This window comes from Cynoglossus semilaevis, chromosome 14 (assembly GCF_000523025.1).
Source record: "Cynoglossus semilaevis isolate Cse_v1.0 chromosome 14, Cse_v1.0, whole genome shotgun sequence".
Classification (NCBI taxonomy): Eukaryota; Metazoa; Chordata; class Actinopteri; order Pleuronectiformes; family Cynoglossidae; genus Cynoglossus; species Cynoglossus semilaevis.
In genome coordinates, this window is record NC_024320.1 from 6,516,951 (window position 1) to 6,538,830 (window position 21,880).

Sequence of the window (21,880 nt, forward strand, 5' to 3'; positions counted from 1 at the left end):
TTTTTTTTTAGGGCTGGAATGGATTTATTTGTATTCAGTTTTTTCTTATGGAAGATTCAAACTGAGCAGGCAAACAAATAAACAACCCTTTGACCGTGTTCAGCGGTGCAGGGCATTCAAAGTGGAAAAGCAGCCTCTCCGTCCAGGCCTCCATCATGGCTGTGTGAACCCTCTATCAACCTGTCATGGCCTATGTGATCACTTCGATCTGTTGGTTCAATCTCCACTCTACCTCTGTGTTTCTCCCAGCAGCTCTAGACCAGGGGGATCGAGCAGGTCCAGCAAGTGCACTTTTATCAGTGCACGTTGGCGCATATAGAAGTGTGTGGAAATCTTTGAATGAGATTAAAGTCTGACTGAATAATGCTGTAAACATGTAGTGCATTTTACTTTTCAGCCTGACTCAGTGGTGTCTCTGTGGCCGTCAGCGTGTGGATGTGCAGAGCTGCTGCAGCTTTACGGCCCCTTGGCATTCACACTCAGCTACAGCAGTAAATCACTCCCCTCCCTGCAAAGGACAAATTGTTCCTGCCGGGGTTTTTTTATATGCACTAACAGAGGAATGGGCAGGGTGTTGGTTCTGTCGGCTGATGTCTCGTGACATCGCTGGGATTCAGCTTTACAACTGTAGCGCTCCTCTCTCTTCCTTCTCCTCCACCTCCTCCTGTTCTGTTTCACATGCATGCTGCAGGCATATGGATGGAGCCAGGTCGCGCTTGTCTGAGTAAACAGAGACAAACAGGCATATGTGATTTATTAGTCATCCTCTGGGAGGACACCCAGCACTGGCTTCAGACTCAACATTCATCTGCACTTTGTCACCAGTGTGGTGGACGGCTGCCAGCTCCAGCCAGAGCCTAACGGTATCCTGTTCCTGAAGAACTACTCACATTAGTTACCATACTGATACATGGTAACTATGCAGGAGTTACAGCACAGGGGGTTCTTCAAGGTGAATGTTGAAGAGGAAAAAGCAGCGGCAGAAGAAGAAGAATACAAGTACTGTCTGCTAATATTGACTGGTGGTTTTCTCTGTTACAGGCAGACATCCATAACAACGCCGTTGACCGGAGCTGTAGAACTTAATGTCTTTAGGAGAGTGGAGGTTGGAATTATGTGTTACACAGCTTCACCTTCATTACCTGCAGAGGACGCTATTAACCGACTGTAAATGCTTAAGGTCACAGGTTAAGTGAATCGTTAATCTCTAATCCTATAATCGTAGTTCTCGCTCAACACTGAATATGTATAGGAAGCCTTTTAGTTTCCTCATCAGTGTGAACATTTTTTTTCCAGAGTTAGCAAATGCAGTACCACTGGCAAAGGTGGGGGCACTGTTGTGCAGTGTAGCTCATATAAGACATAACAGAAATGTTGAAACGAGAGAGAAATCTTCACACACTTCACTAATCTCAGATTGAGGTGACACTGTCCTTGATGGGTAAGTGAAGTGCTGATCCCCCGCCAACCCAGGAGCCGTACGACTCTGACAACTTCATCCAGATCTTTAATCATGCATTATTTTAATTAAACACATAAACATACCTTAAGATTAAACTTTAAGTCAGTGATTATTAACTGGCGGCCCATGGGCTCAATCCGGCCTGCACTTAAGCCTGTGGGTTTGTGTTTGTATTCCGTTCACATCATTACTTTTCGTGGAATACAGTTTACGTTTGCCTGATAAGAGAGTATTTTTTTCAGACTCAAAGGCTTTTCTTTGAACCCCTCCCCAAACACTACCCCCTAAAAAACAAACAAACAAACAGTCCTCATTGACTTTGACCGACAGCAGATTTTTTTTACAAAAAAAACAGAGAGGAAAGATTGGGATGAAAAACCTAATCGCGACCCACTTTCACCTACGAAGCTAAAACTCTACCTTTTTTCCCAGGTGCGTGATAAAGGAGAGATAAACATCTAATCTCACAAAACAGATCCATTAGGAGAGTGGACTACATGGTTTCCCTCTTGTAGCTACACAGAAACCCCAAAACCTCTCAGGACACTAAATCAAACCTAAGAACCTGAGGTTCTCAGCTCTTATCTCCTCCTCCTCCTGCAGCTGCCAACTGTCCTTCGCTCTCCTTCCAACAGAAACCATTTCTCCTCTTCCCTCTACCTTTGTACCTCTTTCTTCCAATCACCTTTCATTCCTCTCTCCTTCCACACCTCCTCATTGCACTCCTCCTCCCTCTCCCATCCCTCTTGTTCCTGTCCACTAACCAGCCTCTCCTTCACCTCTCCGAGAATCAAACCACTGCCGCTCCTGCCAACCAGCGAGTGCGAGAATCTATTAAGCGGCGTAGTGGAAATATGTCACCTGAGAACTGACGCTGGGAGTGATTTAGGCAGGAGGTAAGGAGGGAGGAGGGATGTGTGCTGCAGTATCAAGGTGAGACAAGGTGAGGATAGGAATGGTTGTCACGTATGGAGGAGGCCTTCCCTCTTCCTTTACACACACACACACACACACACACACTGGCAGTTACACACTGTCCCACCTTTAAGAGCCAACAGGAAAGCCATTAGTCTCTCCAGTGGTTCTGGGGCAGTAATGAGATTGGAGGAGTGCACTGGTGGAGTTATGTAGCTCCTTTTACTACACTGTAAATTCCACTGCGTGCTCTCTGACCACCTAAACCATCTAAAAACAACAACAGCAGTAAATGGATTATTGTCTATTGTTTTAAGATGTGCTTTTGACGCTGAATGGTCCACGTGATGAAATCATGTTCAGAAAATCTTGACCATTATCCCCCAAACTCAAAACTACCGGCGTCGTAAAAGCTCAAATTAAATGTTTTATTTTTGTGTGAAAACTCTATTATACATTTTTTACTAACTGCTACATTTTTATATACATAAATATTCGACTGATTAAAGTGGCAGATGTTTCCTGTGCTCCTGTCTTCTACTGTCTCTACACCTGGACAAACGTCCACGTTTCAATCTCTGTTTACTTGTACCTCTGATTGGCTCTCGCCCTTTATTTTGCCTCCTGTCTACAAAACCAAATCAGCGCTGGGTGGAATTTGTTGGGACTGATTTTCCTTTTTTTTCTTTTTTTATCCTTCAATTACACATTTAGTCACTGTCAGGTAGCCTCATTAAACTTCCCTTTCATATTAGAAAGGAAGGCTGTCGAATAAGCATCTCAACAAACACACATTTGCCAGTGAGATGGTATTTTAAGCCGGAGGCAAAAAAAAAAGAAGAAATCCTGCAGTCAAGATTGGGTTCAAAGATATGTAAAATTTTAGCACAAAACAGCAAAAATGTCCTTTCATCGGAGGTCTTCCACAGCCGTGACCTGTACCACAGCGCTTGTCTTTACATTTATCATCCAAACAGTAATAGTGTCAAGACGGCCAGGGTGGAAACCACTGCTGAATGCCCTTGACCTTTGAACCCTCTGATCCTGATCCGGCCTTTATTCCTGTTCATTTACAGTAAGGCGTGTTCTCCTGATCTTTTTTCTTCCACACACACTCGGTCCTGACACGTTCTATTCCACTCACGTACTGCATTTATCTCATGGCCTTTGCATCCGTTCATCTCACATCTGAGATGTTACTCCGGATAAGTGCGCTAGAATCAGTTGCTGGAATCCTTTGGGGATTTATTCCGCAGTCAGAGGCAGGAGGATGTGGCAGTGAAAAGCAGAAAAATGTCAAATTAATCTTATCAAATCATACCATGAATTATGTGTTGTGTTCTTTTTCGCATCTTTCTGCAGGAATGGTCAGAGATGATAATATGTGTATGTGGTTTAGCATATATTTGACTTTAGATAACCTTCCTGATGCAGCACTTTGCATTTTATTACTGCTTACGACTGGGTTTAAAGCAGAACACATGAAAAATATAATCCTAAATGTCAGCGTGAAAACAATATATAAACTATTATTCATTTGTCATATATGTTATATATTCATAAATATTAACATCTAAAGCAGCAGAACTACTTCAACATCTAACACTAATGATAACGTTCTTCCTACACCAGGACTGTTTTCTCACTGTAATATACAGTATACTTTATATATTACAGTGTTGTACTGCATGTCAGCACCATCTCTGTCTTTCTACTCCCCTCTATTCTCTCCCCCATTCTTCCCTTTTCTCTCTTGGCCGAGGCAGACAGCAACACTGATCCTGGAAACTCTGGAGATTTTCTTCCAAACACTGCCAAATACACTACTATATGTGAAACATATTCTGCTGTACTTTGCACTGTAAATATAAACATTGACTGAAAATACAGTCCCCAACAGTCTGCTATTTTATAATGTGTGTGAAATAAGGAAATGCAACACCAGATGGAATCATTATGGTTTTGGGGCAAATGTAAACTGTGATCACATTTAGAGGCCAATTTGTACAAAACATGGTGCAAAAATAAATAAATAAATAGATGTATTTCTAATAAACTATAAACTGTAAAATTATTTATAATAAACTATAAATGAACTAATACATAGATAATACCTGAATAAAATCAGGTGTTCACATGTGTATTGTGTCTATTTCCCACTAAATACATCAGTAATCAGAAAAACAGACTCAAAACAGTCAACTACATAATTGTATTTAAATGTATAGGACACATTTTGTATAAACAAAAAAATGTATAAACTTCAAGTATCTTTACTTTGCTTAAATTCTACTCAAGTAAAAGTAAAAGTACCCATCTTAAAATCTGAAAAAAAGAAGAAAAAATCTCAAGTACAAATGTCCTTAATTTAAACTTGACTTTGAGTAAAAATGAAAAGTACTGCTGGTCTAGTTATATCAACCCAGGAGCTCGTCTGTTATACAGGAATTAAGATGATTTCATTAAAGACCAACTGCAATTAAATTCATGCACTTGTATTATTCCTGACTGTGCTGTGGTACTGCTCTACTTCACTGAAGGGTGGTGGTCTGTAGAAACCAGGTCCTCCATTACTCATGCTTTTAACACTATGTTAATTTTTCAAATACCCAAAAAACAGCTACAAAAGGCCAGGTGCCAAAAAGATTTAAAAACACTACCACAGAATTATTACCATGTGTAACACAAAACCAATCCTGAATCCCATCCACTGATTAACTGAGTCAGAAACCACTCACACCTTTTTCAAATACCCATACATACATACATACATATATACATACATATATAAAACAAAACAAAAAGTTTTAAAGAAATGAATGTCATACAACTCCGACATCCAATTAAACAAGACCTTCAAAAGTGGAATGAGACAAATATACTGGTCAAAGGTACTGTGGTGGTTGTTGTGGATTTACAGCATGAAAAAAATACAGTATAGAGATATGTTTAGCCACTGGAGAAAAACAAACACATGAAGTGCGACTTAACCAAACGCTCAGCTGTCAAGAGCCTCAGCTGAGATGCCACCGTCTGACCGTTTCATAGCTGAAGGAGCTTTGCCCTGACTCTTATCTGCCTGGCTTTTAGGAAGAGTGGCTGCCTTTGTTCAGGAGCGCACAGATGACAGGGACGACACTGATAGCTGCCTTTGTGGAGCAGAGGGCCATCACGTCGCTGTCACCACCTGACAGAGCTGCAGCATTAAGCACTGCAGGAGCCCTGTGCTGCTGAGGGCAGCTCACAGGACACACCACTGTACAGACACCAGTCTGTGTGAATGCAGCTGATACCAGGTGTGGAGCTGGTGTTAAAGCCTTTCCACTCAAACCAATGAGAAAAATAATAAATGATGCCTTTAAAGGACACTGTTGTTAAAGTGGTTAAAAATAAGAAAATAGGAAATTAAGGGAATGAATGAATAAAAATGAAAACATGAAAAACAAACAATAGTTGAAAAAACCCTAGGCCCTATCCTTAAGACTAAAAATAAAACAAAATCACTTAAAAAAGATTAAAATTAAACATATTAGAAAGAAAATTAATAATGAAAGATTTAGAAGAAATAATAAAAAAATGTAAAAATTGATACATAATGAAATAAATAAAAATACCTAAATCTAACCTATACAATTCCATAAGAGGAGGGGTCGCTCCCATAGACAGGATCAATATGATCCATTCCTGAGAGGTCAGTTGTTTGGGTCCAGGGTTCAGGGCACCAGGGATGACCCTGGGATGGAATGTTCCATTTTGTTGGAGACTGGACCAAACCTCTTATTCCAGCTCTAACCCTAGTAACCCCAATCCTAGTAACCTCAACCCTAACCCTACCATGTTTCTGATGGACACTGATGAGAGTGTAAAAAGATCTTCGTCCAATAATGGCTATGTCTTGATCTGTCAGCTTTCAGAAAAGCTGGTTCTTCTAAAAGAGCAGCGTCTCCTTTAGACCAGCAACAACCAACAACCTAGAATAGCTCTGAGGCCAGCTGTGTCACTGTGTGTGTGTTTCCCTCCATCATACCAATGAATACAATGATCCTCGCCATCATCTGAGGGATTCCATGCCTCATTTATTGCTGCTGCCTGAATGTCAGAAGGGCGTGGGTGGACGACCTGACTGCAGGGATTCCCATTAACCAGGAAGAATGACAATTACCAACCGGTTACCTTTACCCAGCGAGGAGAGGAATGGACACCGACTGATGAGCAGATGAGTCACCAGGGGAAGGACCGTATTTTCGTCCTCTAATGAAGCTCATATCCACCAGTGATAAATAATAAGGGCTGCCCTGGTTCCCTGAGGAGGTGAAGAAGGAGTGGAGGAGGACACGTCCAGTGACGCAGGTTAACACTTACAGTCTGTGTATCAGGGGTGTGTTTCATTTCCTCCCTGTCCTGCTTAACTCCTTTCTATTAAATGTGTGTTTCTTACTGATTTTGAGTCTCTGTCGTACCCACTCTGAAAACTCTCTCTCAGTTTTTTTATTTAGAGCCAACTCTCTTTTTACTACCTCTGCCAAATGCTCTGTCTAGGTCATTCTCAACATTAGCATGCACCGCACTTGTTTGCCTCACTGTCCCTCCCTTTACTGTCTGGTTCCAGCACCATGGAGAGTTACACAGACGGCTACCCTGGTGTTCAGGACCACGGACAGAAGCCTCAGTGATTGCAGGCCAGTCCAAAGTCTGTCCCTGGGACTAATAGTGGCACCTCAATGAGTTTCATGGGACTATGTCGTTTTTTCATTTCCATGAATTACTGCAGTATATACATCTCAACAAAGGATGTACAGTATTGTTGTTTATATGTCAGTGTTTTTGATATGTCCTTGGCCAGTTACATGGACTGTAATGACCAAATATTTTGGCTACTGTTAAAATATCTTCTTGGTTAACTTCATTCCCGACCTTTTCTGCAGTGGCCGTCTCTCATAGACATGACATGATGATAAGAATTACAAGACTGTAATACAAATTGCAAATGGAAGTGCAAACTTCCCACCAAAATGACTTTCCCACAAGTACCAAAAACACTGTATTTTACCGTTGCATTAGCTCTTTGCTCTGGAGGGGGGATGCACCCAATGCTTTGAGAACCACTTCTAAGGTATTTCGTGGCAGGCTTTAATAGTTCTGAGAACCCATTTGTGACATGTTTTCAAATTTGGCCAACATGTAGCTATTTTGCCATAATTTTACCACCCTTAAGGTGTTGCTGACATAAATGTGTGTGTTAAGAAAAATCTATTTTGTGATGAGTTATTCACTGACACACTTTCTAATTTCTAGTGAGATCCCAGTTGTGTCACAGAGGCTCCGGGCCCGTCTGGAACTGTCATGTGAACACACAGCAGTCACACCTGAACTCACTTTGTAGATAAAGCCCAATCATTGAGCAACAATTCAAGCCGTGCACAACAATTTGTCTTGCTGCTAGTGGCACCACTCTGCTCTCACCGATTTACAGAACAGATTTGTTGTTGGACGGAGAACATAGCTGCAGAAATCTTTTCTCAAAGACGATAAAATAATAATCCAAACAGAGACCAAACAATGGGACCAACAATGACTACAAGAAAACATTTGCCAAGAAAAACAATAATCAATATTTATATAATGACAATACCATTCCTGTCATCAGAGATGTGTGACAGAAATTATTGATCCAACAATACTTTACTTTGTGTCTGCAAAGTCATCAAAACTGTCAAAGTACACGGAGCTGTGGGAATGACTTAATAACTCGTTTGTCCCTCTGTGGTATTAAACTGGCGACAGTACCTGTCACTGCAGACGTTAGCGTAGCAAATATAAATATATGAGGTCAAAAGGTTCTAAGACAGTTTACGTGATTTTTAAAATGCTTGGATTTTAATTTGTAAATCCTGTTGAGAGAGGTCCCTGAGGCGTCGCCAACACCTTTGAAGTTTTATCATTATGTCACGGTACTGTTATGCTGTTATGTTTGCTTAGATCAGGTATCAGATAGTTAAGAGCTCTGAGCGCACATCACATTTTTAACCTGTGTAGGGTTGTAAAGCATTGCAACAGGCTTTTTTCTCATTTTCAATCAAAATTCCTCCCCCCACGACTAACAGAACATTTGAATAGAACTGGATTTCAGGCAAAAACAACATACAGTTTGTCAAACTCAAGGCACGCAGGCCGAATGTGGCCCGCCAAATTATTCTGTGTCGCCCACCAAAGCTTATTATTATGCATATGGTTATCTTACAATACATGTTTATCTCAAAGAGTCTCCATCCATAACCAGGTGAACCAGTAGACTGTTCAATACATGTTAACCCCGTGTAGCCCACACTAACACTAACACTTAGACTGTGTCTGAACCTCCCCCTTACGTTTGGGACTGCTGGTCTAATATTTGACATTAGACTACTCATATTTTGGTGGTGTGCCTGCAGTTTCTGTGCTCCGTCTACAGTGAGTCTCTGACATGAAGGGAACAATCCAGGTTTAAGACTCAGACTCAGTTCTACTGTAGACCTGGATAAGGATCTGGCTGTACAGCAGCCTGTTCTGCACGTGGCCTGTCTTTCCAGGAAAGTGCTCATGCTTGGTTTATCAGCTGCCTCTGTGTGTGTGTGTGTATACCATTATAATTGTGTTCACACAGCCTTCTTAAGGTGAGATTGATGTAGCTGCGAGTTCATGTGTGCAGCAGGGATAAATGTCTCTGGACTGACCTTGTTTGTGCCTTTATTTGCGACCGGCTCTGTTGACCGTAGTATGTCGTAGAGAATAAGAGAGAAAAATTCCAGGGGGAAATCCAGGCGCAAAATGAAAACTGCTGTACCTGAAAAAGAAAGAAAGAAAAATATATATATTTACTGTATATATGTGTGTGTGTGTGTGTGTGTGTGTGTTATGGAGGTAGTCTTGATAAGAATAGCTGTGGTCTGTCTGAAGAAGGTCCACAGAAGTCTTATTTTTGTGATAACCTTTAGTTATATTTCTGCTAATGTTCAAGCATAAAGGTCATTTTTATTATTATTGGTACACAGTTCAGATAATTATAGCAGTCAATGATAAACTTTGGGCTTTAATTAACTTAATTAATTGATTTCTTCTATTTTTTTCCCCTGGGTTTTTTTAGCCAATCGTAGGCTAACTCCAAGTTATTTCTATGCTAATTGTGACTATATTTGGCTAACCTTTGCCTATGTGTGTGTGTAAATTTACCTGATATTTCTGTTTTTCTTGTTGCTAATTTTATCCGATTATGACAACATTTGGGGATTTACATTATTCATCTGGCTAATTACTAAATCCCTGGTAAACAGTGGCTAAGTTGAAATAAGCAAACGCTGTTTCTAGCCTTTTTATTTGTATTAGTTTACTGTATCTTGGCCAGTTTATCTTATCAAGTTAGCTAGTTGGCTCCAAGTTAGCTAGCTAGCAAGCTATTTAGCTATGAACCTTTTTGGACATTTTTTTGATTTTCAGCTGTTTAACTACATTGGTGATAACTTTACATATTACAACAAACGCACTATTATTTACTGTCTTAGCTAGCGCACTCCTTAGTTAGCTGACTGCAGCGATCCATGATCTTGGTCAAACCTAATGTGACCAATATTATTCCCTGTATTTTACCTTTTTTTTAAAAAAAGTCAATCTAGTAAAGGATTGTTTTTTCTCCTTCCTGTCTCTTTTCGACCCTCATCCAATCAGAATGTTTTCTCTACTGTTTTTCCCCCTTTTCCATTACTCTCCTCATGTAATTCCTCATATCCAGGGGATCTGCCTGCTCCAGGAGAACAGGATTTACAGCGTGAGTCCTTCACGCTATTATGGAGTGACTGGAGTGCAGCGTGTGACAGATTTATGCACACATCAGCAGTGTATTGTTTCTTAAACATGTACATAGGCCTGTGTTTACACTGGATTTATGAGAGTCACGTGACAGCTCAAGCTATGCTATAAACTAATGTCGGCAGATGTGGAGAATGGCGGAGCTATAGGCTCACAGCGTCATAATTCATACAGGCACACCATTAGCTCAAATCAATAGCTCACATGTGATTGTTTAGGGACAGGAGAGTCACAATAACACAAATGACACGCAAAGATATCAATGGCATCTGCAGCGAGAAGAGGTTATGAAGTAAGGCAAAGTCTGGGTTTGGAAATATTTTATGGAAATATCAGGGTTTAAATATGATGGTTAGTTTTGCTATACTTGAAGTTCGCTTTTGTTTCAAAGGTTGTTTCACATTGTTAGTTGCGGCAAAACTTCTTAAAGATTGGCTACAATTAGCCCATAATTGGCTTATGTTGCCAACTGGTAAAAGTTAGCATGAATAAAGCAAAGTGGGTTAAGGGGGTAAAATAACCTAAATTGTGTAAAATAGTTAGGTTACAGACAGGCACCTTGGGGGCGGACAAAAATAAAATGAAATAAAAAGTACATTTTGGTGGGCCAGATTGGGCCCACAAACCACCAGTTGATAAACACTGCTCTACATTGACCATAGGTGTGAATGCTATTGATCAATTGTTGATTATCCCTATATGTGTTTATGTGGTGGACTAGTGATCGGTGCAGGTGTGTAATCCCGTCCTCACCTGAAGACATCTGTCTCCGTCTCCAACCTGAAAAGGATAAAACAGAAGCAAATGAAAACAGACATTTCAGACTGGATCAGCACCAGGACAACAAACTTCCAGACTGACTAAAGTGTTGATCAAACATTAACCACCTGACATGAGGGATTAGAACTAAACACATCTCTCTCCTGTAAACACAGCATCTCGGAGACCGTTACAAATATTGATCGGCTCCATAAAGAATCCAACAGTGGGTTCTGGTGGTGGTCACAGCAGACACAGACTTCTGACGGCAGGCGTGGATTTATGACAGCGTATGTCATTTTTAGTGCCCCCCCCGCTTTCATTGCCTTTTCATTTCGTTGCCTACTATTTTCATCCCAAATGTGTTCACGTCTTCTCTTTATAATCATTCCTTCTTTCTTTTTCCATTCACGCCTTTTTATTTCTGTTGTCATTTTATTTTGGGGCCAAAAGGGTAAACAAACTCCCTCACCCTGTCCTGTGTACCGCCACTCATCCCTTTGTCCTCCTCTCTGATCTATATTCTGTTGATACACACACACACTCCCTCGCTCTCATCAGAGCTGCCTGGAATTATTTACTGCTTAATGCCTGCCTCCAGCAGCTCACAGCAGCCCAGCGGTGCTTGGCTTTATATATTGATTTCCATTCCTTTTGTCTTAGAGTTTGTGTAACCCTTATGTGTGTAACTGTGTGAGTGCACGCCCATGTTCATGTGTGATAGAAATGTGTGTGTGTAAAAAGCAGACAGTAAAATATATAAAGCCCAAGGACACTGAGCAGAGTCAGGCTGTAGGTGAAACGACCTGTGGACAGAGAGATTGATCGACGCAAAGATTGAAGGAAAAATCGTCCGTAACGCCGGGTGATTGGTCGACTCTATCTGCTCATGTGACGGCTGCAAAATCACCCTGAATTTCACTGGGTTATTTCCCTTCATTTAACCCAAAGAGTGTTTTTTTAGAGGGTGGAAATTTAACATAAAGAAACTTGTCTATTAGGGTCACATGGCGATGTAAAAGATGTATGTACCCTAACCTTCCAGCAGTGGTCCCCAAACTGCAGCTTTTGACACATTCACAGTATGTTTCCTCCAAAGCTGCTTTTTTCGATGAACAAAGAAAATACAATTATAAATCATTTAAATTCCTTCACTGACACAAATCAAGAACGTATTGAAAATGAAAGGGAAATTAATTGACTTAGCTGCAACATCTCTGCCTCCCCTGGTGGAGGGGGTAAAGAGGGGCGAAAAATCCACAGGTACACAGGTTTTCTCTAGATCCTCTGTTTTCCTCCTATAGTCCAAAAACATCAAACAACATTTTTGTTAAGTCTGTCTGTTTCCTGTTCCTGCTGTAATCAGTGTGATCACCCTCACCTGTGTCTGTGTTCATTAGTCTCACTGGTGTCACCTGGTGTCCTGGGTGTATATACCTCTGTCCCTCACTCTGTTCTTGGTGAGATCAACGCCTTGGTTGATACTGTGTGTTCATGCCTCTTGTTTGGTGTTCATCCCTTCATGGTCGTGCCTGAAGTTCTGCTCTTTGTTCTTTGTTCCTTGTTCCTGCAATCCTGTGGGTTTTGTGAATTTGCACCTTGCGCTAAAGAGGCTCTCCCTCATATTGCATTTGCATCCTGCCTGCTTCCTGCTATGTCGATATGTGACAATTCTAATAATATTAATATTGTTTGATTGTGGTGGATGAAAAATGTGCATTGAAAAGTTTTATCACCATGAAACGTCTTAAGACTAAATGGAGGATGATGATGATACTATGGTAAAAATGAAACTCTGAAACTCTGAACTCTAAAGCAGGTTGCTTTACAAACAAAAATATTTGCAGCCTATTACCTGATACTCTGATGCTGATTCTCAACAATGGTTCTTATTCCAAAAATATTATTGATCAAAGCAATGACAACCCTTAATTTGTTGAATTAAAATCTTAACCATTCCTTTTACCCTGACTTAAGCTTGGACTAAACCAAGTGAACAGAACCCCCAACCCTGTGCACAGAGAACCCACTGAACCACAGCAGCCTACAGCTGTACTTTGTTTTATTTTATATCTCTGATAGGTAAATTAATTAAAGAATGAAAGTGTAAACTCACTCCCTGACCTTGACGTCAACTTTGCTGCTCTGCCATGTGTTTCACCTGTGGTCAAATATCCTGAAGTCTTGGTGTATTTTCCACCGCTTTTAATTTGGGTTGTTTACCTGTCTGCTCCGCCGACAGCTGTGGCTTCTGAGAGTCTTTAGCATTCATTAAATATTCTTCTCAGCATCAACCTGCTGTATATGAGTCTGACTTCAGGCCAACAGTGAGGAGAGGTTACACATGGACTCAGTGACACCGGGACTCTGTTAGGTCGTCCGACGGGTGGGCTGTAACTGCACTTGTACGGCTGAAATTAAAGAACATAGGTTATATGTAAATTACAAAATCAATTGTTTCATGTCAGATGGCAGGACATGATGTAACTGAGACAACATCTGAGGTAAAATCAGGACTCCAATCAAATGGAAGCTGAATGTTTTTCTTCCCTGTCAGAGAATGCAATACTTAAAGTTGTACAGTTTTAAAATAAGCTAAATAGTCAGTGCTCATCTACTCAATGTTATAGAATATTTTCAGAAAAAACTTCTAAGACAAAAAAAAATCTTGATTATGAAAAAACCTTTTCTAGGTTTCTAGGTTAAAATCAGTATCAAAGAAGTTGACATTTTCTTTTTTGTCATCAGTGTTATTCAACAGCCTTCTCTTTGCTCATTTTTTGTGTAAGTTATGGATTAAAAAAAGAAGAAACATGGGGCTGAAAAAAACAACAAAACTAGCTGCGGCTGCTACTGTTTTGGTCGCGTTTAAGGTGGTGTTTTTCAACTTTGGGGTCGCGATCCCCCATAGGGTCAACTGGCACTGAAATTGTGTCATCTGAAATGTCTAAAAAATGTTTTTAAAAATGACCTTTCAAGAGTTCATCTTCTTATGCAGACACTTTTTTATGCAGGACATTTTGCATGTCGCACCGAACCAGGTGGTATTTCCAGGTTCAACATTTAGTTTTGACTTAAGGATTAGAGATAGAGTCACATTGGACTTAGGCTGTTACTGAAATGACCTGTTACATAAGACAAGGTAACGCACACATTTAGAAGTCCACATATGATTGGACCGACAGTCAGAGGTTTGACATGCGGATACAGGGCGCCATGGATCCACATGTGGGACATGTCTCCCCCTTTCCCTCCTTACCCTGAGGTGAGGGTGAGGATGATGATGATGATGATGATGATGGAGATATCACACGATCATCCTCCAATCCGAAAGCGTTTGCAGATCATTGAAGAAAGAGGGAGAGAGAGGGAAAGGGTTTGTGTATTTTCAGCCTCACACTGCAACTATCTCACGTAGAGAGAGAGCGAGAAGAGAGAGAGAGAGAAATATAGAGAGTAAGAGAGGGAGAGAGTTGCCTCCCCTTGTCTCTCTCTCTTTTGCATCTGTTCACTCTGCAGGCTCCTACGTGACCCGCCAGCTCCTGGATTTTCCATCGCCTCTCAACTTTTCCTTTTTTATTTTTTATTTTCGCCTCTGTTCTGACTGTCGCAGTCCTCCATCCTCTGACTGACTGACTGACTGGCTGACTGGCTGACTAGTTGGCTGGTTGGCTGGTATTTCTTGTGGGAATGAACTGTTTTTCCTCCTTCGTCGTTTCCATGTCAGCATGGGAACTGCCGTGTCCAAAAGGAAGAATCTGAGAAACGATGCGATATCCTCGGTGGCAGCAAAAGTTCGGTGAGTGACTCCTGGAGAGGAACGACTGCGCAGTGGGCAGAGAATGTACCCTGTGTGTATGACTGTAGGTGTGTAAAGTTAAATGCGTTCTTCTGGATAACACTGCCTTTGTGCGCAAACATGCTTCCCTAACACGCATGGTGTGCGCACTGTCCCGTAGTATGGGCCGTTCATCTGAGCAAACTTGTGCGTAAAATGTTTCCTTCATTTCTCCCCTCAGCTCTCACCTCTACCTGCTCCATTATTCATCACATTCTACATTTCTATGTCTGCGTTTCTGAGCCGCGGCTGTGACTGGAGCCTGGGCGGAGAACATTTGCCTGCGGGGCTTTTATTTAACAGTTCTTATGAATGAAGCATCCTTGTGTAATAAAAGTCATGCAGTGGCACGGGGTTCGCTGTGACTCACTGAAAACCCTACTACTGCCACCGATCCTCCGTTTGGCATCACTAAAAATAGACCGGAGGCTAAAATTGATTCCTGCAGTTTGGTTTTCACGGGAAGAAAATTGTTTTTCATGCCTTGTCCTGTCCTGCATGGCCGCATCGACCCCGGCGAACATGCGGGGAGGAGAGCGCTTCATGATGCTCATGCTGATGCTCATGGCTTCACGCCCCGACGGCCAAATGACCCAGCTGTCAATGAATCAATCACAGTAATCGATCTGGTCGTCTGCAGGGATCAGTCTCACGTCCCCGAGGGTTATTCTAGCAGCGGTGCAGAGGACAGTGATGCAGGGCTGCATGGAGCCGGACCACATGTGTGTTTGGCTGCGGTCCAGCCCGTTCATAGCCGTTAACGAGCCCGTCTCAGTGGAGACACGCGGCTTTATTGATTTGTTGTTTTTCTGCTCCATCCAGAAGATGCGCATCCGCGGCGTTTTGCACAGCTGTGTTCGTCATGTGCAGGCTGCTGGTGCGCATCTGTGAGCTGAAGCTGCAGTTTACAGGGAAGCACGTGTGTGTGTGTGTGTGTGTGTGTGTGTGTGTCTGCCTGATCCTGTGTGTCATGCACGCACGCGCACACATTAGATTTTCCAGGGACCACTTCAGGGTTGGGCTTGACTTGAGTCAATGAATGACCTTGACTTCATGCGTGTGCAGACTTACAACGTACAGATGTGCAGGACTTACGTCATTATATCAGCATGCGTGTGTGTGCATGTGTGTTTTGGATAAATGTGTTTGTAGACAATAGGGTGTGTGCGCACACGCGTGTGTTTGTGTGTGTGTGTGTGTCGCCTGTCCCTTGAAAACAAGAGGAGTATGTGATGCACATGCAAAATGATAAATGACGACATTAGGTTTTCCTGACCCACACACACGTACACAGAGTAGTTTGGGGGTATTGTGAGCACCTAACATTGCCTCGCCCCTCACCCTAAACCTTTACCATCAAACACATTGGCCTAATCCTGATCCTTAATCTGACCACAACCCCAAGATTAAACCACAAAAAAATCCCTCACTTTGTGGTGTCTTACAAAACCTGCCCACAAGGATAAAGTATCAGGGCTTCAAAGGTATTACTAATGGTATCACTTTTACTAAATATGACCATACAGCGTGTGTTAGGCCAAACACCCCCCCCGCCCCCCACACACACACACACACGTTAATTCATTTGCTCAGCCTCAACCCAATCTTATCACTGACCTTAATCACATCCAGCTCACCACCAGTGGGAACCAAACCTCCAATTAACTGTGATGCTATGATTCCTTCCATGTATCACTGCAGTTAGATATCACAAGTACTGTCAACATAAATAAGTAAAAGGACATACAATCCAGCATAGGGCCACACCGTGGAAGAGTGGTGAGAGCATTTGCCTTGCAGCAAGAAGACTGGCTGTTCCCTGGTGGTAACTGATGGTCTTTCTGTATGGAGTATGCAGCGTCCCCCTCATCCACACCCCCAGGTGGACCAGGGTTTTCGGGGCACCCGTTTCCTGCAACAGTCCAAAAACATGCAGGGATAGGTTAACCATGAATTCCAATTTGACCCTAGGTGTGGTTAATTTGCCTCTGTCATTATGCTGAATGTGAAAACAGCTAAGCAGTAAAAAGAAAGTACTTTAAGTTTAAAATGCTTCAAAGTGATTGGTTGACACACAGTGTTGTAATAGTACAGCACTGTGTGGTGGTCAGTTAGTCTGTAGTCAAAAATATATATAAATACATACATGTTTTTGCCGTGAGATATTACAGTAGGGTTTTATTAGGCAGCAGTACATGTTGCTTTGTACTTGAAACACTATTTTGGGCATGTTCTCAGACTGAAGCACATGACTTACTGTGTGAATTCATATCAATCAAAGGAATTCTACAGATTTATAAAGTAAAATAAATCGCAGCTCTTTTTTTTAAATAGTTCAGCGATGATTACAGAGAGACAGTCCTTGATGTGAAGTTCTAAAAAAATCAGTAAAAACAAAAATTAAGAACATCCTTTGGTCGTAAATGGAGTTTGAAATAGAAAGAAAAACACAGAGACATCCACACAAACAAATGTATTCCTTATCATTATCTGTCTGACTCACTCACAACATTTCAAGATCAATTTTGGAAGGTAATGATCTAATCAACCTCCCCCTCCCTCTGATGAGAATTTTCAGAGGAGTCACATCTAATATTCACCTGCTCCTTACTTGTGGCCCCCGTATAAACAACGGAGGGAAAGAAAACAAAAAGAATAAAATAGCACTACACTCAGAGACACACAAGAATGAACAAATTTACATGCACTCAGACAACGGTGCACTGAGGAGCATCTACTTATGCCCTCATCTTTTCTTAACTCTGTCTGAAGGGCATGCTGGAGCCTGAATCCTCTGAATCTTAAATACCAGACTTGGAACTTGACCATGCTTTTAATATGGAAACCATTTACTGTCTGAGGCCAGAGTCTTCTGAAAGTGGGTCGTGACTGAGGTTAGCAGCAGGTTAGGTTTAGGGTAAATAATAACTAACTTGAATGAATATATTTATATCAGGGCTGTATATTCATACTGAACTGTTCGCTACATGTGCGTATCAATATGTTTTCAGGTGTGCTAAAGGGGAACCATGGTAACGCGGGGCAGAACAAAGCCAGTCTACAAACATTGGGATATTTACTTTTGCACCTCGGCCCTGTGGGCTTATAGCTGAATGGTCTGTTGTGGATGATACACTTGTTGTTTGGCATAAACGTTGTATACAAGCCGTGGGTTTTCAGTAAAAACACAGCATTCACTGCTGCTGCAATTTCAATTTCAATGACTGTACTTAGTGACGACTCAATTCAATACTCCAGATTGGTATTGAGACCATACTGGTCAAAATTTCACATCGAAAAAAAAAACCAAAACAACTACAGCTCGCCCGATCCGATACCTTAGCCCAAATGCTCAACTTTGCTTTGTGCAACATTACGTAAACGGGAACACTACCACCTCAGCTACAGCAGCCCGCGGCATGCTGGAGGAGAAAAGGAAGTATCGGATTGATATGTTCCAGTATTAGTATTGATCATGAAACGGTTGTATCGAGCCATCCCTGACTGTAACCAGTGACTATTTGATGTAGACTTCATTACATCATAGTGTACTGTAAAAATAAATATGTAAAAAATAAGTTGTGCAACCGCTAAGGCACGCAAACATCTGCTAACAAAACAACATTTTTTCAATGTTAAAACAAAAGTGCTCAATAGTTGAGAAAAAAAACAGGTTAGTGGTGTAACATTTGCAATAGGTTCAGATTATTTAAAATGTGGCAAAAAAAAAAAAAGCCAAAAAGCTAATAGATGGTTTACCCTATAAAATACAAAAGTAAATAAAAGGTAAATAAAAGCGATTAGAAAAAGTTAGCTATATTATCCTTACTATTTCTAATCAATAGTATTACCATAGTATTTAAATATATCTGACTAGAGATGAGCTTCAGTACAGCACAATAGCAACATGTTGTCAAAGAAAAGCTAAAGTGAGACCAGAAACAGCTTAGAGCAAGGCAAAACAGCTGAAAGACAATGAAAGTCAAACAGAACCAAAGCTAGCAAACTAGCTAACAAGTTAGCAGTATCGCACAAAACGCTAAAATTTAGACCGCAGTCAACAAAAGAAGGGAATACTCCAAGTTAACGACACAGGTAAATACATTTACCTAAATATTCGAATCAGCATTCACAGTATTGTTAAATCGCGGCTCAAATGTTACTGGACACTGGACACGTCTGACGTAAGAGGACACGGACTGATTGTTAACCTGTGTTAATCTGTTCCTGTGTCGGCTCATGTTTAAGGAGTGCTGGTTATGAAACGGGTCACATGCACTTTTCCCTCCCAGCTGAGAGCAGGGATAAAAGAGAGAGAGAGGGGAGTGAGAGGGGAGAGAGTCGGCTGTTGCCACAGCGCGAGTGGAAAAGCTTTGATCTCTCTGCCGGCTGGTGAGCAGAGGACGGATGTGATGCAGTTCATGCTGAAGGACACTGGACAACGGCCACCACAGAGCTGGGCGGGTGGAGTCTGTGTGTGTGTCTGTGTGTGTGCATGAAAGGACGTGTTTGTAAAACTCTTTAATGCTAATGAGATATTGTGTCTTCGGTCCATTCAGGACAGTGGACAGTTGTCTGCGTGGATTCACTGTTGTCATTGGGTCTATTACATAATCATTTCCCCCGGATCGATACTGACATTCAGACAGAGACACCACTCTCTAACTGTCCACGTACATATTCTTCCTCCTCTTCTTCTCCTGCGCTCTTTCAGACTCTAATTATTTTCCACAGATATGCTGAATGACGCAGGTTTTACTGAGTACAGTGAGAAGAACAATTAAGACTCCAGTGGCAAAATCTGATTATTTGGGCATAGTTTGTCTGCTGTGTACCGTTAAGTCAGCGCTGTTCAATTCAAGCGTGCAGTGAAATTGGAGGCAAAGAAAGACTACGTGTGGAAGTGAAGGAGGCAGAGGTGAAGCTGCAAGGAATGTAGGTGGAGAAGCCTGACACAGGCACAGACTGAGGAGGCTGCAGGTAGGGCGGAGTAGCTGGACAAAAATGTCAGAGGTGACATGAAAGATGGCAGCAGGTTAGAAAGGGAAGGTCTGTAAGACAGCAGTGACTCCTGCCGCAGGCGCTTTGGTTTGAAGACAGTGGTTCTGTCACAGAGACGGCAGGCCAAGCTGGAGGAGGCATTGACTGAGTGTCTATTGGGACTAACCAGGAAGGACGGGATTGGAGGTGAGCAGATCAGGAAGTGGAAATTGATGTTGGACAAAGATGTTGCAGGTGGACAGGACAGGTAGGATGGAAAGAAGAACCTGCAGAAGAGTTTTGGATGTAGTGAAAGAATGAAGTGAGACGGAGTCAGATGCATCACTGTGGAGCAACCTTAAATAAAATATATATGTCAACAGTTAAGGAAACAGTTTACTAAAAAAAAAAAGTAAACACAAAAACTGAACTGTTGGAGTGTAGTGCTTTGAATAATTGGACAAAACAACAGCAGGCTAGGCTACAAATACCTAAGAAAACTGTGGCAAAAATAAGGGTTAGGGTTTTTTAGAAAAGAGAGTTGGCAATAGACTAAATAAAAAAATATCTTATAATAATATAACAAAAATATCAAAATACAAGAACTTGCTAAAGTTTGCCTTAGGCAAAAGCCTTGGTAGATATTGTTTGAAAAAAATATAGTTACAGCTGTTAACTTTAGGAAAGTGATTTTATAATAATTATTGGACAAAAGTCAATTGAAAGAAAGAGCAAACAAATAGCAAAAATAGCTAAAAGAATGTCAAAAGATTGCTAAAATTAGATAGGTTAGTTAGATAAGTTATAAAGACAAAAGCCAAAAACAGGGAAGTAAAGGTTATACTGGAAATAACTTAAAAAACAAACAAACAAACAAACAAAAATTATCGTATTTGAATTTCTGAATGGTAACTGAAGTAGCTAATAGTTAGCTTAAAGCTAATGAGCTAAAGGTGTGGAGGTGAAATACTCTAAATGAGGTTAAAATCGAGGTTAAAACTACAGCAAAACTAAGGCCACAAATATACAAGTTTTATGTCTGGCCCCCAAGCCAGACCTTGAGCACACAAACCACCTAGACTATAAAACAAATCAATCTAATAAAAAGATGAGATTCATACTTGAAGTCTCCATCAGAGCAGCCGTGTTGTGTTGTGTTGCCTTCACCGTCTGGCCTGTGTATGCGGTCGAACCACATTCATGAACCACTGGTGCACTGACATTTTAATCAGCTCCCCGATCAGTTGCTCCTCAATCCCATGTGTCCCATAATGCAGTGCACTTTCAAGACTGCAATTAACATTGCCAGGTCCCTGTGGCCCTCAGCCTGCACATCAATCCCCTCAGCAGGTCCTCCAGCTCCAGCTGTGCACTTGTGTGTGTCGTCTGCACGCTCCTCCAAGTGCATGTCTGTGGGGAAACAGAATTCAATTAGTCCACCTGAGAGGAGGATTCAATTAGGGGACGTCAGGAGTGAAGAATCTCTTCACTCCGCAGTGCATTGTTTACAGTGCAGAGACACCTGGAGAGACATCCGCTCTGATGACGTTCAGGCCACAGGGAACGCCGCCACGGCTGTTATTTGTATGTTTTCGGCCGTGAAGTGCTCGTCTCAACACTGGCAGTAGACACTGGGGAAAGACATGGGATGATTGGATACAGATCAATAATGGAAATACTGTACGTAGTAACACTGAAATATGAGACATTGTACTGTAAAAGTACCACTGTGGAAGACAGTAGATTCAGCTGCTGCTGGAACAAATTGGCATGAAAATCTATTGAAAAAAAGGTTTTTAACAGGGGACAAAATGGAGGAACTGTAGTGGGCAGAAGTAGCAGGTCAAAATAATGTTCAAGAAGGATGTAGAAAAATGTTTGTATTTAAATATATCTGACTAAAGTCTTGCCACTAATATGTTACAATGACTTCCTGTGAAATACTTCGAAGGGGTATTTAGAGTCTAAACCACTACTAACTAATGTACTGTCTATATACAACTAGCTACATCCATTCAAAAATAACCAAACTCACTTAGCATGGTTAGCTTTTGGGGGTTTTAAATGAGTATTTTGAACATAGT

General features: G+C 41.4%; 1 long non-coding RNA gene across 2 annotated transcripts; it reads right to left on the bottom strand.

Annotated features, from left to right (window-relative positions):
* On the bottom strand, positions 1–20,909 carry LOC103389398 (uncharacterized). 2 transcript variants are annotated; one of them, XR_522599.3, is made up of 9 exons: positions 19,984–20,909; positions 16,564–16,728; positions 14,238–14,298; positions 13,202–13,389; positions 12,360–12,553; positions 12,017–12,276; positions 10,973–10,999; positions 9,091–9,200; positions 1–720 (listed from the first exon to the last, which is right to left on the bottom strand). It is a non-coding gene; the product is annotated as an uncharacterized LOC103389398 (long non-coding RNA). The 2 variants fall into 2 exon arrangements; XR_003051700.1 differs by lacking the exons at positions 14,238–14,298; positions 16,564–16,728; positions 19,984–20,909 and adding an exon at positions 14,130–14,224.
* Between the last annotated feature and the right edge of the window lie 971 nt (positions 20,910–21,880).